We start from the raw sequence: 15,633 nt of genomic DNA on the forward strand, positions 1-15,633 counted from the left end.
CTTCTGTACAAGAATGTATGCATTCTTTGCAACCAACCCGCATCTCTTCGAACTTAAACCAGCAGACGCTAGAAAGAAATATAGAGTGTCTGATAACGTGACTGCAGATAGACTAAAGGCAAGCTTGCTGAAGATAGCAAGGAGTCGTGGAGATGACTGGGGCACAGAAGTCCTTGGACGTCTGGAAGGGATCAATGACTTAGTAGCAGAAGAAACCTTGTATCATTTGCGCTGCAAACTTCTTTTTGAAAAGGGTAGGCCTTACTCCAAGACTGCAGACGAAGGACCAAGGAAGAGAGGACAAAAGAAAATAGATGATGAGAGAGAGGTTGTTTTTATTGAATTATGCGAATGGCTAGACACAGAACTCGAGCATGGGGTGATGACGCTTGACCAAGTCCACGAAAAGATGCAGCAGTTTGATCAGTCACCCGATAAGAGCCTCTCTTATTCAAAGAAATGGCTAAGGATGAAACTTCAAGAGAAATATCATGACACACTGTACTTCACATCACAGTCGAAAAGGTCAGTTACATTTCACGTACTCCAAAATGGCTGAGAGGGTTATTGCATTGTGACATCATCCACAATAGCTCGCTGGAAAAAAGAAAAACGATGGAGGTGCATTCCCCGTGCCAATCCCGGACAATATGACCCCCTGTGGTCATATGTCCTCCCATCGACCCCGTATTGGCACGCTCACCGGAAGCGCTATTCCTCTTTCCATCTCCAACTAAATGAGATCGGTCGATGGCTGTTTCTCTCTCGCTGGGACTAAGAGGAAAACTGCAAATACGCAAGTAATCTAGTGATATACTGGTATATTAGATACTAACTTATAGTTAGCTTACCTTTTATCGCCAAGATGTTCGTTAATCCGGTCGATGTGGTCGGATTCTACGCTTGGTGCGGGTGTGTTAAACCGGCGACGCTCCAATGGGACCCCCATCCGGACTGTGTCTCCCATATCCCGCATGTTCACTACACGGGCTACTTGAGGGATGTAGACCGTAATGAGATCGACTGCAATTTCTGTAAAACCATCAGAGGGTCGGGGCGCCAAAGGTGGGCTGCCCTGTACCGTCAAAGATGGGGACTTGCAGATCCCTTCGCACCTGCTAACGAGGCGGCTAGCATGGTGCTACCTAGCTATAGCCATGGGGCGGAGGCTAGCAACATCCCTCCGATGCTTCCTAGCTACAGTCACGGGACGGCGGCTAGCATTAGCATCCCTCCGGAGCCAGAGGCTATCCCACCATCCGGGATAGTTAGAGAGGACTGGATCAATGAGATCCTATCTCTCCCTGGTGAATCCGTGGCATGTTATTCGGCGGGTGCGGAACCCGAGGATTCACTGCCTGAGGAAGTAGACGATCAGGGCGTGGAAGACGACCAGCCAAGTTCGTCTCAACCAAACAAAGATGGCGACGCCATGCAACGTGGGTCCGAAACATTCCTCGCCAGTTTCCGCGATCTGTTCGCGCGAGCGGTCAAGTCTGCCGACATCGTTACCGAGCCGGGCAATCCTCAAGATCCGGTGGTAGCCGATTTTCCACGAATGGCAGAGAGGGTCAGGGACTCCACTCTACCACCTTATCCTCACATCGAACGAGCGTTTAAGCGGGCGGAGGCGGATCCGCTACTTAAATCGTCCTCAAAGTTCAGTCAGAAGGGGGTTGACGTCTTAGCAGTCGAGGTTAGGAACCTCAACTACAAAGACTGGAAAATTCCGCAACCAGAGAGGGACGTTTTATCGTTCAACCCTAACACCAAGGTGGGGTCTCGCGATACTCCCAAACACCCTTCGCAGTGGGGCCAACAGGTGGATCTTTACGCGTGTGATGCATGGCACGCCAGTACACGCGCAGCTGGACTCGTCTCAACGGCTGGGATGATAACGGCGTACATGCGCAAGCTCTGCAGCCTATCAAACGTCGAGCAAAGCAAAGCCGCCATCGCTACAGCAGGTATCGACAGGGCCGAGTTCGGTGACGTAGTGGCCAGCGAAGCAGGTTGTGAGTACATCTTGGAAATGGAACGCATAGCTGACTCCCTGGGATCGCTACTGTATTCCATCGCTCTAGAGTGCGGTTCTAGCGCAGCTGCCTCCACCCTTTCGCGCAGACGTCTCTGGCTAGAGACAGCCGGGGTAAAAGAGGAATTCTGCAAGGAGTGGATGGCCCACTCCTGGCAGGGAACCAGGGCCTGTTTGGAACGACCCCGGACATTATCAGCAAATACAAGGCCGCCCAGGCCGAGCGCGAAACCTTGCACAAGGAGCTTCTCCCGATGATGAAGAACCCGCCTACCCCTAAGCCCGCGGTGGGCACAGGGCAGGGGGACAAGCCTGCGCGCAAGCAGAAATGGAGAGAGACTTAGCCAAAAAGAGGTGGTAAAGTGGGGCGCGGGCGTAGACAGGGCTCACGTCCAAACTCCCAGTCTTCCACAGATTCAGCGGCCAAGGCGGTTCAAAACGCCAATTCCCCCATCTGGGTCTCCTTTACAAGGACGAAGCCCCCCCATGGATGCAGGGCATGGCGGGCGGGGCTTCCCCATACCCTTTACGCGCAACTTACGCGCGCTACCTGAACAGCAAGGTACAGGAGGCAACGAGACCTCTGTCACGCATGTTACACAGGTGGAAGGAATTGGTCCCGTCGGCTTCTGTTTTGGATCAGATAGCCCACGGACACCAAATCCTTTTCGAGAACGGTATTGTACCCCGTACTTGGGAATAGTGCATACGGAACCGGGGTCGGTGGCCGAAGCACAAATCCTAGACAACGAACTCACAGAGTTACTCTCGAAAGGGGCAATCACGGTGGTTCCTCCCCTAGAAAGGGAAGACGGGTTTTACAGCCGTTACTTTCTGGTCCCGAAGAAGGATGGGGGCATGCGCCCAATCCTAGATTTGAAACCCTTCAACAAGTATGTAGAGAAGGTCAGTTTCAAAATGCTACGCACACCGGTTCTGCTGTCAATGGTGACACAGTCCGATTGGCTAACTTCGGTCGACCTAAAAGATGCTTTCTATCATTGTCCGATTGCGGAAAGACACAGAAAGTATCTTCGGTTCTGTTACCGGGGTCAGTGTTACCAGTACACATGCCTCCCGTTCGGATATCGCCTCTCTCCTCTGACATTCACAAGGTGTGTGAAAGCAGCGCTCGGAGTGTTGATGCGCAAAGGTATGCGCTTGGCATGGTTCCTAGACGACCTGTTGGTGTTGGCCCGGTCGCCGGAACAAGCAATACTCCATACTCAGGAGTTGATGGAATTCATGGAGTACATGGGTTTCACTATCAACATAAAGAAGAGCGCGCCATGGCCTTCGTGCCAGGCAACGTATCTGGGTCTGAGTTTGGATACGGTATCCATGCGCGCAACCCTTACGCAAGAGAGATGGCATTCCACCAGGACCACGTTAGCACATTTCGTCCCGGGGACATATGTCACTTATCGGATGATCAGGAGGCTGCTGGGCCTTCTGGCATCGGCTCACCAAGTTGTTCCTTTAGGTCTGTTGTTCATGAGGAGACTGCAATTGTGGTTCGCAGTTCACTTCTTGAAATACGGCAACGAACGCCGGTACAACAACCATCTTATCCTGGTCCCGCGCGTGGTAGCGCAGGACCTAGACCACTGGAACAGAGCCTGCGTGGACATGTCTGGGGTCCCTATGGGCCCCAGGGGACCCGAGGTAACGATTTATACGGATGCGTCCCTCTCGGGTTGGGGGGCCATCCTTGGCTACAAAACAGCGCGAGGAGTGTGGCCGTCTGGGGAGAAGGTCCACATCAACGCGCGCGAGACGGAGACGATTTGGCTGGCTATCCAGCATTTCGCTCAGGATCTCGTAGGCCGTCACATACTGATAATGACAGACAGCATGACGGCCAAGGCCTACATCAACCGCCAAGGCGGTATGAAGTCCAAGCGTTGCAGAGAGTTGGCCATGCAAATTTGGATTTGGGTCAACAGCAACGCGCTATCAATCAGGGCGCTTCATGTTCCTGGGAAGGACAACGAAGCAGCGGACATCCTCTCGAGAGGCGGCCCGCATGTGGACAATTGGAGCCTCAACCCAGCCATAGTGGCTATGATCTGGGAGAGGTTCGGGGTAGCTCAAGTGGATCTGTTCGCATCGAAACTCAATTACAAGTGCCCTCGTTGGTACTCGATGCTCCCGTCCGACCTAGCGCCGTTGGGGGTCAACGCGCTTGGACTAGATCCATGGCCCGAGGAGATGCTTTACGCATTCCCCCCGCGCAGGTGCCTCCTAGACCTGGTGGTCAAGTTCGAGCGCACAGGGGGTCGGTTAGTGCTCGTGGCCCCGTACGAACCGAGCACCCCGTGGTTTCCGCGAATAGTGCCCTGGATAGTAGGCGAGCGGTTCGACGTCCCGGAGTGGGCGGACGCGCTCACGCAAGCAGGAGGGCTGCTACGGGAGGGCCCCTGGATAGGAGGCTCCCGATTAGCGGCGTGGATGCTTACAAAGCCAGGCTCTTAGCTATGGGACTTAGTGCGCAAGTGATTCGTGTCATTTTAGCGGCGCGTAAAGACTCCACGTATTCCAGGTACCAGGGGTACTGGAATCGATTTGACCAATTTTGCGCTGAACGCGACATGGACCCTTTGTCAGTAGGGATTGGCCCTATACTGACTTTTGTGGAGGTCTGTAGGAGTGATAGACTATGGTCTTTCTCCTCGGTCAAAGTCTGTGTATCGGCTCTCACGTTCTTCCGGGGGGAAGATCGAGGGTAGCACGGTTTTCACGCACCCGCTCATGACGCAGTACCTGTTGGGTGCTAAGAAGCTCTCAGCTAAGGAGCTTACGAGAGCTGAAACTTGGGATGTTTCCCTTGTTCTGCGCGCACTAGAGAAAGATCCCTTTGAACCCATGTCTACGGCAGACATGCGTTATGTCTCGGCTAAGCTGGCTGTGCTCTTGGCACTTACCACCGCAGCGAGGGGTTGTGAGCTCACTGCACTCACCATCAAGGGGATGGTGTTTTCTGGTGATCTGATGGTCACGCTCTTTACAGACCCCAGCTTCGTGCCCAAAACTGTGTCTGTCCTGACGAGTAGGGCCCCGGTGGTGATACACGCGTTTCATCCGTCACCGGTGACTAGGGATGAGAAACGCTTGCACCTCTCGTGTCCTGTACGGGCTTTACGCATTTACATGCGGTGCACAGCAGATATTCGTAGGTCTGACAGTCTGCTGTTGACCTACAGAGTGAGCAAACCAGGTTATACCCTTTCCACCCAGAGGCTAGCACACTGGCTGGTGGATGGTATTACGGAGGCGTATACCAAAGCGGGTAAAACAGCTCCTAAGCTGAAGGCGCATTCTACCCGAGGGACTGCTACGTCGATAGCTGTGTTGTCAGGTATCGACTGGGAGGTCATCCGCCAGGCGGCGGTTTGGAGTGGTGAGACCACTTTCTTACGGCATTATTACCGGCACGTTAAGGTGCGGTCGGTTGCCGACGCTGTTCTGGAGCAGGCCTCTTAGGATGCTCTCATCAGAACGCGTACCCCTTCCCACCAGGGGTTTGAAGGGTTCATTGGACGGCTAGGGAACGGAGGCGCGAATCCTGTCGTTGTTCAATGGAATAACCCTCTCAGCCATTTTGGAGTACGTGAAATGTAACTTTGGGTTCGCGAAGCGAACCCTAGTTATATGAACAACGACAAAATGGCTGAGAATGGAGCCGTTCTCCTCCTACCCGGGCCACAGGTGGGGTGCTCATTTAGTTGGAGATGGTTTGACTAACAAAGAGGAATAGCGCTTCCGGTGGGCGTGCCAATACGGGGTCGGTGGGAGGACATATGACCACAGGGGGTCATATTGTCCTGGATTGGCACGGGGAATGCACCTCCATCGTTTTTCTTTTTTCCAGCGAGCTATTGTGGATGATGTCACAATGCAATAACCCTCTCAGCCATTTTGTCGTTGTTCATATAACTAGGGTTCGCTTCGCGAACCCAAAGATGTACTCTGCCTCAAAGATAACACAAGCAACATTCTGCGAGAGCGTCATGCTAATCTTCAGCAAGGAGATGAGAAGACACGAATCATAAAGACAGCACTAAAGTTCATATGCAACGACATTGCCATGATTAATCTAGATCCAAAGTCATACCCCACTGCATACAGTATGGCTGATATCCAGAGACAGCTGGCACTTGTTCCTGAGAGCCTCGAGATGTTCTTGAGACCAATAGTGAAGACCGATGAAAGAGTAGCTGTTTGGGGGCAGAACTTTATCAAGGCTCATCGGCCTCGATCAGGAGTATTGCCATACCAAATGGGGCTTGCCATACAACTTGATCATAGATTTGGGTCAAAATGGATGATCGACAAGTTACACTAGCTAGGATACACTGAGTCTTACTCAGAGACACAAAACTACAAATACTGCTTCCTCAATGACAGGAATGGAGATGGCATCCCAGATACATCTGGCACGCTTGATACCATTGTAGAAGAAACTGATGACCAGATCAATGATGAGGCTGCGATTAATGCCGCACTTGAGGATCCAACGGTTCCGACCGCCAGTGAAAGTGACAATCAGGTGGTCTCCACGGAGGTTGCGGAAGCAAACAATGCAGTCACTCAGTTCGTTGGGGACAATATAGATTTAAACATTGTCTCTCTCAGTGGAAACACCCCGTTTCATTCAGTGGTTTGAAGAGAACAACCCATTCGACCACGATCAAGACAAGAATATGCTTGTATCTTTCTCTACAGGATTCACAAGCACAGGGGATGACTCAGTCAATGCGGAGAGAGCAGCTGAAGTAGGTATAGAGATGCAGATAAAGCTGGATGGACAGTCAGCAACATCAACCATGGAGGTGAAGTCAAATGTACAAGCCCTGTCATCACTCAGAAAGATTCCCAAGATCAACGAGAAGAAGATTCATCTTGACTCACTCAAGTTGTTCAACCGACTGATCATTTTTGCTCAACGGGATATGACAGTTGAGACAAGCTTGGAGTATGAGCTAACTCCCGTCCCATTGTCCCTTTTCAGCAACAAAGATCACAAAATGAACAAGGCAAACAAGGCAGGGTTTTCCAAAACTAGCCTGAAGGAGTTGACTGATCCACTTGAACTCACCAACCAACCCTGTTCCACTTTGGTGGTTGATGGAGGATGGCTTCTCTACATGGTGAAATGGGAACAAGGCCAGACTTGGCAGGAGATTGCCAACAGTTACCTAAGGTACATGCAGCATCTTGGCTATAACTCTCAAAGGATCATTGTGGTCTTTGATGGCTATAACAGATCACCAAAAGATCATGACCACATCCGACGTAGCAAGAAATCATGCTGTGATCTCCAGATTCAACCAGATATGATGCACTGGACACCAAGAGCAAAGTTCTTGGACAACATCCATAACAAGAGTGAACTCATTCACCTCCTCTCCTCAACGTTCAGAAAACTTAACATCACTGTGGAGCAGACTGACAATGATGCTGACACTTCGATTGTGAGAGAGGCATTAGTTGCTGCTAAAGATGGCTCTGTTGAGGTCAGTAGTTTGTGTAGATATTTAACTTTCATTTGCTTAACTACTTTAAAATAAGAGTTTTGATTTTTTAAAATATTTTCACATGCTCTCTTTACAGTTGCGAGCAGAAGACGCAGACATACTGGTAATGCTGGTGCACCATAGCTCGAGCACCAACCACCCACTCTTCTTAACCACATCCAAGGGCTCTTATGATGTCAGGAAGATCCGGGAAGCTCTCTCAGAAAGAAAGAGACGCTACCTGCTCTTTTGTCATGCGTTCACTGGGTGTGATACAGTTTCTGCTATTTCTGGCCATGGGAAAACAACTCTGTTTGACAGGTAATAATAGCAGGCCTATAATAATAAAAGTAATTGTATTTTAGTGAAATATTTGTATATTGAAATATCTTTAAAAAAAACCTTGAAATGCACTTTTTCAGGTTTTGTGCAGGGGACATTGATAAACATATGGACATCTTCATGGACATTCATGCTACCAAGGGTGCAGTGGTTCGGGCTGGAACTGCGATCTTCCAATATATTTACAATGGACCAGGTACTACTCTGGGTAAAATTCGGTACACCATGTTCTCACGGAAGGCAGCGGCTGGGCTGATCAAACCAGAGACTTTACCTCCAACAGAGGGTGCGGCTGCACAGCATTCTCTCCGTGCCTACCTACAGACCCGGGACTGGATTCTTCTACAGAACATGTCTCTGGACCCCAGTGACTATGGATGGACAGTCAGTGTTCATGGTTATGAGCCAGTTCCAACACTAGACCCAGTGGCTCCTGAGGAGCTCCTCCAGTTCACAAGCTGTAATTGTAATGGAGATTGCAGTAACAGGCGATGCAGCTGCAAGAAGAATGGTGTCAAGTGCATCTCAGCATGTGGAGTTTGTAAAGGCATTACATGCAAGAATGGTATTCATGATGGTCTTGAAGAAGACTCAGACGCTGACTTGTGAAGCATTTGACATGGATTTTCTCTGACTATTGCGACTATTGTAATAAATGCAAAAAAATATATATGCAAAAGTTGGCATGGCAGTTATTCCACTAAGGAGTAGATCTAGAGAAAATTAAATGCTAGCAATCAACTCAGAATCATGAAAAAAAACAAAAGTAAGTCTCTACAGCATTGCTGTGATTTGTTATGATAAAAAATTATTTATCTAAATCTTTTTCAAAAAATCACCCTCACCCGGACTCCCCCCCTCCCCCACTTCCTCTCTATTTTACTTCAATATTTTCCAAACAAAAAATGAAAATAAAAGAATAGATGAATTAAAGAACAAGGGTCTCTCACTGGGAGGGGTGGATGGAAAGGGCCTTAAGAACGGGATAAAAAAATAAAAAGAATAAAAAATAAAAAATCTTTTAAAAATCATAAAAAATCACACGAGTGAGTTAGAGACTTACCCCAAGAGACTTTTTTGTTTAGAAAATTATGTACAAAAATGTTTTGGTAGCCTTTTTTCCTAAACCGGAAGTTGATTTTTTTAATACTGGTGTCAATACCCCAACTTTGATCAGGTTTTTTCAGGGTTTCCCCCTGGAGTTGAATTTCAACATTTTAATACATGTTATTACACACCTCTATGAACACATTCATGAAGAAATTTCTTGGTAATGCTTTACTTCCCAGATTTTCCTAACTTTCCCTCACTATCAGTTCCCCTTCCTCCCTGAACAGGCGACCCGACCGACCAGAGGAGGAGCTAGTGCAACGACCAGGACACACACCCACGTCTGGCTTCCCACCCACAGACACAGCCAATTGTGTCCGTAGGGATGTCCAACCAAGCCGGAGGTAACACGGGGATTCGGACCAGCGATCCCCGTGTTGGGAGGCAACGGAATAGACCGCCACGCTACCCGGACGCCCCTACTTAAAACAGTTTTTAACAGCTAAGATATATCTCAAAAGAGAAGCCTTTTCTCTCTCAACCCGATACCATCAAATTGGTTCATGCATTTGGTTTGTCTATGGCAGTCGTGAGTGCTCAAAAAATCTGACGGTTACAACTGGGCCAGAACTAGGAACCAAATAAAAACCTCACGTCACTCATATTCTGAAATCTCTTAACTGGCTGCAAATCAGTGCTTGAATAGATTTTTTTCACTTATTATACATCTTTAAATGGACTTGCTCCTGACTACATAAAAAAAAAGCCATACAAACATGTTCCTGGCAAGGCCCTCGGATCCACTGACAATCTTCTCTCAAGGCGAAGCAGCATTGTGTGGTGTTTGTATGGTCCTGGACTGTGTTGTGAGCCTATTCTCATCCTGCAGTGTCTTATATTTACGCTATTGATGAAGCATTGATATATATTAAATACAAGGCCATGTCTGTATGAGACGTGGCAGGTTAACCACCCCCTAACCTTAACCCCAGCCTTAACTACCCTGCTGAATACCCGCTGCATCTCTTTACAGACACTGAAGGATACCCTGCACATAATATATCAACACTTGGTCAATAGCGCCTGTATGATGCCGAGGGATGAGAATGTGTTCGTGTTGTCGCCCCCGCGATACCAACTTTTAAATGGTTGCTTTAAACACATCTTTTTAATCGGGTCTATACCTAGAGCGCCCCCTTCTGATTTCTTTTGGCTGTTAAAGGAGCATGAGGTAGCTTTTTTTGCATTAACATGTCATCATTAGATTCATTTTGATTGCATAGTTTGATGGTTATGGGAGAATGACACAATCATTGTCTAGATGAAGTTGTACCTTGAAGTCTCTTTATGCTCCCCCCCTTCTTTTTTCTCCCCAATTATACTTGGCCAATTACCCCACTCTTCCAAGCCGTCCAGGTTGCTGCTGCACCCCCTCAGCCCAGGGAGGGCTGCAGACTACCACATGCCTCCTCCGAACACGTTCATCTTGATCTTTAAGACAAGGACTTCAATGCTTGTGTAAGCCACATCAAGTTTTTTTCTGCCCAATTGTGTCTGGCCAATTACCCCACTCTTCTGAGCTGTCCCGGTCACTTCTCCACACCCTCTGCCGATCCGGGGAGGGCCGCAGACTACCACATGCATCCTCCGATACATGTGGAGTCACCAGCCGCTTCTTTTCACCTGACAGTGAGGAGTTTCGCCAGGAGTGCGTAGCACGTGAGAGGATCACGCTATTGCCCCCAGTTCCCCCTCCTCCCTGAACAGGTGCCCCAACCGACCAGAGGAGGCGCTAGTGCAACGACCAGAACACATACCCACATCCGGCTTCCCACCCACAGACACGGCCAATTGTGTGTCTGTAGGGATGCCGGACCAAGCCAGAGGGGGATTCGAACCAACAATCCCCGTGTTGGTAGGCAACGGAATAGACCACCATGACACCTGGACTAAACTTTTATTTTTATTAAATTTTATTTCCATTTGTATATTTTTTCTTTTATCCCATAATAAGGTAAGGAGAGATATTTTCTTCTTTTATTTTCCCTACTTTTTAGTCTGTGCACTTTCGTTTGGTTTAAAGCACTGCATTGCGTTTTAAACGTGTGATATGGAAAAAAGTGCGATAAAGATAAAGTTTGATAGATTGATTAAAATACACGTAACATCAGCAGTTGGTACTGCCATGGTGGCGCATGACAGGGTGGGAGGAAAGCAGTGGAGGGCAGAAGACACTTTAAGAAGTGACAAATTATCTTAAGCTATCTAATAGCCAGCTAACACTAGCAAGTTTTTACTGCAACTTCCAAGCCCACCAGAATGCATCTCAACAGCAATTGAAATGCGTAATCGTGGCATAACTGAAGGCAAAAAACAAGTCCAAATATATTGCTGGACATAGTTGGGGGGTATTTTTTACGCCACTTGGCATTTTACAATTACACTAAAATACTGATAGCCATGAAACCGTATACTGATATTTAAATGATGCTCGAACTTCGAGTTTATTTTGCTAAGAGGCCACACTTCCTGCACTGGAGATATCCTCACTGGATTAATACACCATCATATGCAGGAAGTATGTGTAATTTTGATTTTGATTTTTGATTGTGAGATACTTTATTGATCCCTGTAGGGAAATTATGCTCTGTGTAGCTAGGAGAAGTGGGCAGCCAACTCCAGTTCATTTTGCCATGCCTCGGTCAAGGGCACAGACAGTATTAACCCTAACCATGGCCGGATTAACCTGGGGCCCTGGGGCACACGTGTCCATTGCCACCCCACCCGCCCAGTCAGATAGGCTACGCATCAGTAGAGACTGTAGCTTGGGGCCCCTTGCATCAATAGAGACTTTGTAGCTTGGGGCCCTGCATCAGTAGACACTGTAGCTTGGGCCCCTCGCATCAATAGACACTAGCTTGGGGTTTGAACAAACATCCCTTGTAGGGTATGATTGGGGATCCCTACTATACGCAAGCACAATACCACTTACCTTTTGGGGCCCCTCATGGTCCGGAGCCCTGGGGCACTTGCTCAGCATGCCCAGTCCGTAATCCAGCCTTGACCCTAACATGCATGTCTTTTTTATGGTGGGAGAAAATGCAGCACCTGGAGAAAACCCACCACAGACACGGAGAGAACATGGAAACTCCACACAGGAAGGACCTGGGACTTGAACCGCAGACCTTCTTGCTGTGAGACGACAGCGCTAACCCCTGGGCCGCCATGCCGCCCAATGCAATGCAAAGTGTTTTAAGTGAAACATTCATACACACAAATTATACAAAGATATGACAATGCGGTCTTCTGTATGATTTCCCCAGTTGTGTTCACTACAGCTCCAGCAACTCCATTGTGTTTCTATAATAATTTGTCTAAAGCTTTCCCCTGTTATTTCCCATGTACCCCAAAAGCAAGTACCAAGGGGGTACTTGATGGTATTTTAGTTTCAGTCATTCTATAAACAATTCTGTTTATTCAGTGCTGCTGTGGATTGCCACAGTTCTGACATTTTACCGAACACTACCATGGTTGTGGTACTAATAGTGTAGTGCCCTAAATAGCGTTCGAGACAAAGTGGTACTTTTCGCAAGAGCCACGACATAAAACTTATGATTTCTGTGTGGGACTATGAAATTTTCATGCCTGCAAACAGAGCCCATCAAAACAGAGAAGCAAGTCCATGCATAACACAGAGCCTTTTAATGCTGTGGTGGCTTTTCCCAGTGGACTCACACAAACAAGCAAGCTTTTATATGTCTGGCTTGGTTGTACATATAATGTGATCTGCTTGATGGGAACAGACTTTGCATGGATGTGGACGTGTTAAAATGCAGCGTTCAATAACAGCGCCTGTGTGTAGTTCGGTGTGTTCTTCTATGACTGAAATGAATAGGTAATTGCTCCAATGCAAATTTAGACATCTTGTTGGATGATAATGGTGATAATTACCTGAGTGCTGAGATTCAACACTGTGCAGACCTTGCATCTCTAAAGTCTGGCATATGGTGTGAGATTTCTATGCCTCCTCAACATTTGTGAACATTGATTTCTACCCGCCTGGCTGTAATTGTACACTCTCTTTTAATTCCACAATCAATTCCACAATGTCTTAGAAGTCTCATTCACACGTCTAGTTGGTTTAAAATATAAGAAGAAGAAAGAAAGAAGAAAGCCACTTTATTGTTGTCATTGTACAGTTGTTCGGTTACAATGAATTTGTTCTCTGCTTTTAACCCATCCTATTGTATAGCAGCAGTGGGCAGCTGCAGCACCCAGGGACCAACTCCAGTTCTTCTTTCCACTGCCTTGCTCAGGGGCACAGACAGGAGTATTAACCCTAACGTGCATGTCTTTTTGATGGTGGGAGGAAACCGGAGCACCCGGAGGGAACCCGTCACAGACACAGGGAGAACATGCAAACTCCACACAGAAAGGACCTGGGACTGTCTGGGGTTCAAACCCAGGACCTTCTTACTATGAGGTAACAGTGCTGACGACTGGGCCGCCGTGCCGCCTAACATGAATGTTAATAGGTTGTAACAAAGACAAGATTGCAATCATAAAGTTTTTGCAGCTCTTCACAGGTTACCTGCTAGAGTTTAGTATTGATTGAGATTTTCTACTGATCACTTTTAAAGCACGGTTAGCCCTGGCCCGGAGGCGTATTTTAAACTTTTAATCCCCCTCTGAGCCAGTACACAGCCTCGGGTGCCCCAGCTGTTTCCAAGTCTGGAATCACATCCAAAAGGTGGCTGAGCTTTTACAGTCAGTGGGTTCTGGGATGAATAATTTAAAAATGTACCATTATTATCATCTTAATAACTTTTTAAAACCCAATTTTTACAAACTTGCTTAGGTATGATGTCTTTCATTTTGTTTGTACTATAATATTGTTTTTATCATATATTAATATCCCTTTAGCCTGCATTGCTTTCTTGAGTTGCATTTTTTTTAGCTTTTTGTTGATTGTCAAATCACTTTTTGTAAAGTTAAGTCAATTTATTTGTCAATAGCAACAATATAATAACAATAGCATAATTTGTTCCTACAAGTAACCACCCCTTCCCTGTCTTAGTGGCTTGAACTGTGGAGGAGCAGGCGGTATGGGCGGCTTGCTGATGGGCGAGCTGGCTGGCGGCTGTCTCGCTGACTCACTTAGCTGATCAATAGCTAATTCCCTTAAATAATCAACGGGCCTCTGCAATGGGAATGCAGTGGAAGGTGTGATAATTGATTACTTTTGCTCTACGTTTTCCTTGGTGAGTTCCCTCAGTACGATACCCCGCCTCATTTTTCACTGAGCTGTTCATGAGGTGCTGAGGTATGCTCCTTCCACCCGTCACATTTGGTTCAGGTCCGATGTGTGCGTATAATTCTCCTTTGGTGGAAATATATTTTGGTACAAATGTGCTGGCCCTACTTCTGAGTTGTACAGCATATTACTCATTGCTTTCAAAGGGCAGCGGCATATTTGTTCCACCGCTTGTTACGATATGGTGCAGATTTGCATATCCTCTGAGATCATCTGGTTAACGGCCCCTCTCTAATCTCATATTTTGCAGGTTGTTTTCCGTGAAATGTCAGGATCTGCAATTCTATGCCATCCCTCTGTAAACTAGAGATTCCACGTCAAGTTCATGTTTTCTGAGATTCACACTGAAATGAAGTGAAAGGCCCCGTTATTAGTCGTGTTAAAACGTTGGGCTTAATGAGATTGTCAGGGGGATGACGTCGTTTAAGATCCATACCCACATTTTAGCAGTCTGAGTAACATTATGCAAAATGCTGAGAGATTATTTGGATTAAGTCCAAAACAACTAAAGTATATGTATACATCATGGGCTTTTTTCTTTCCTCCGATAAAAATTGTGCTTATAACTCTCAAGAAACAGGAATTGATTTGTGAAAATGTAGCACAAACAAGTGCAAAAAGTCATGGGATTTACAGACCTTGAGCAGAACATCACACTCAGCTCACTGTATATGATGATAGATATGATGATAGATATGGTTTGCATATCAGATAAACCCCCATTTTAGAGTGCTCAGATTTATTATTTTTTATTTATTTATTTATTTTTTTGGGAGTGAATGCACAGTTTTGTCAACAGGCTAAGTACACCCAGCTGTGATGCTGAGGGGGCAGCAAAAGATGACGAGGACCAGAGGTGAGGGCTTTTGCCTGCTTTGCAGTTATCAAGACCCAGATCCTCAGTGTGTGTGTGTGTGTGTGTGTGTGTGTGTGTGTGTGCGTGCATAGTTGGAGGAGGATAAAAAAAAGCACTCTACGGGACAGAAAATGACAGACAAAAGCTATCTGGTGTTTATGTCTCTATTTTGTCCCTTTTTATTGGCTGAAGGCAAACTGTTGTGCTAGGAAAATATGAAAGTACAAATGAGCAACAAAGCTGGAGACGGGAGCCAGAAACTAGTCAACACCGATGACAAAAGTTAAATTATGGATGAACTCAGAATACGCTTATCAGTATTCAATCCCAATTCGTGCTTGACACGCTGCCAGAGAGAGGGAGGAGAGCGAGAACTGGCGTGGTCACTCTGTGTATATTCAGTGGCATGTCCCATTATTTATTTTCACATTGTTTTTTAACTTTGAAGATACTGCAGTCTTAATATTTTGATACCCTTGTTTGGTATTATTGTAATCTGTGATGGCCTGGCAGCCTGTCC

The sequence above is a fragment of the Lampris incognitus genome, chromosome 4, assembly GCF_029633865.1.
Source record: "Lampris incognitus isolate fLamInc1 chromosome 4, fLamInc1.hap2, whole genome shotgun sequence".
Taxonomy (NCBI): domain Eukaryota; kingdom Metazoa; phylum Chordata; class Actinopteri; order Lampriformes; family Lampridae; genus Lampris; species Lampris incognitus.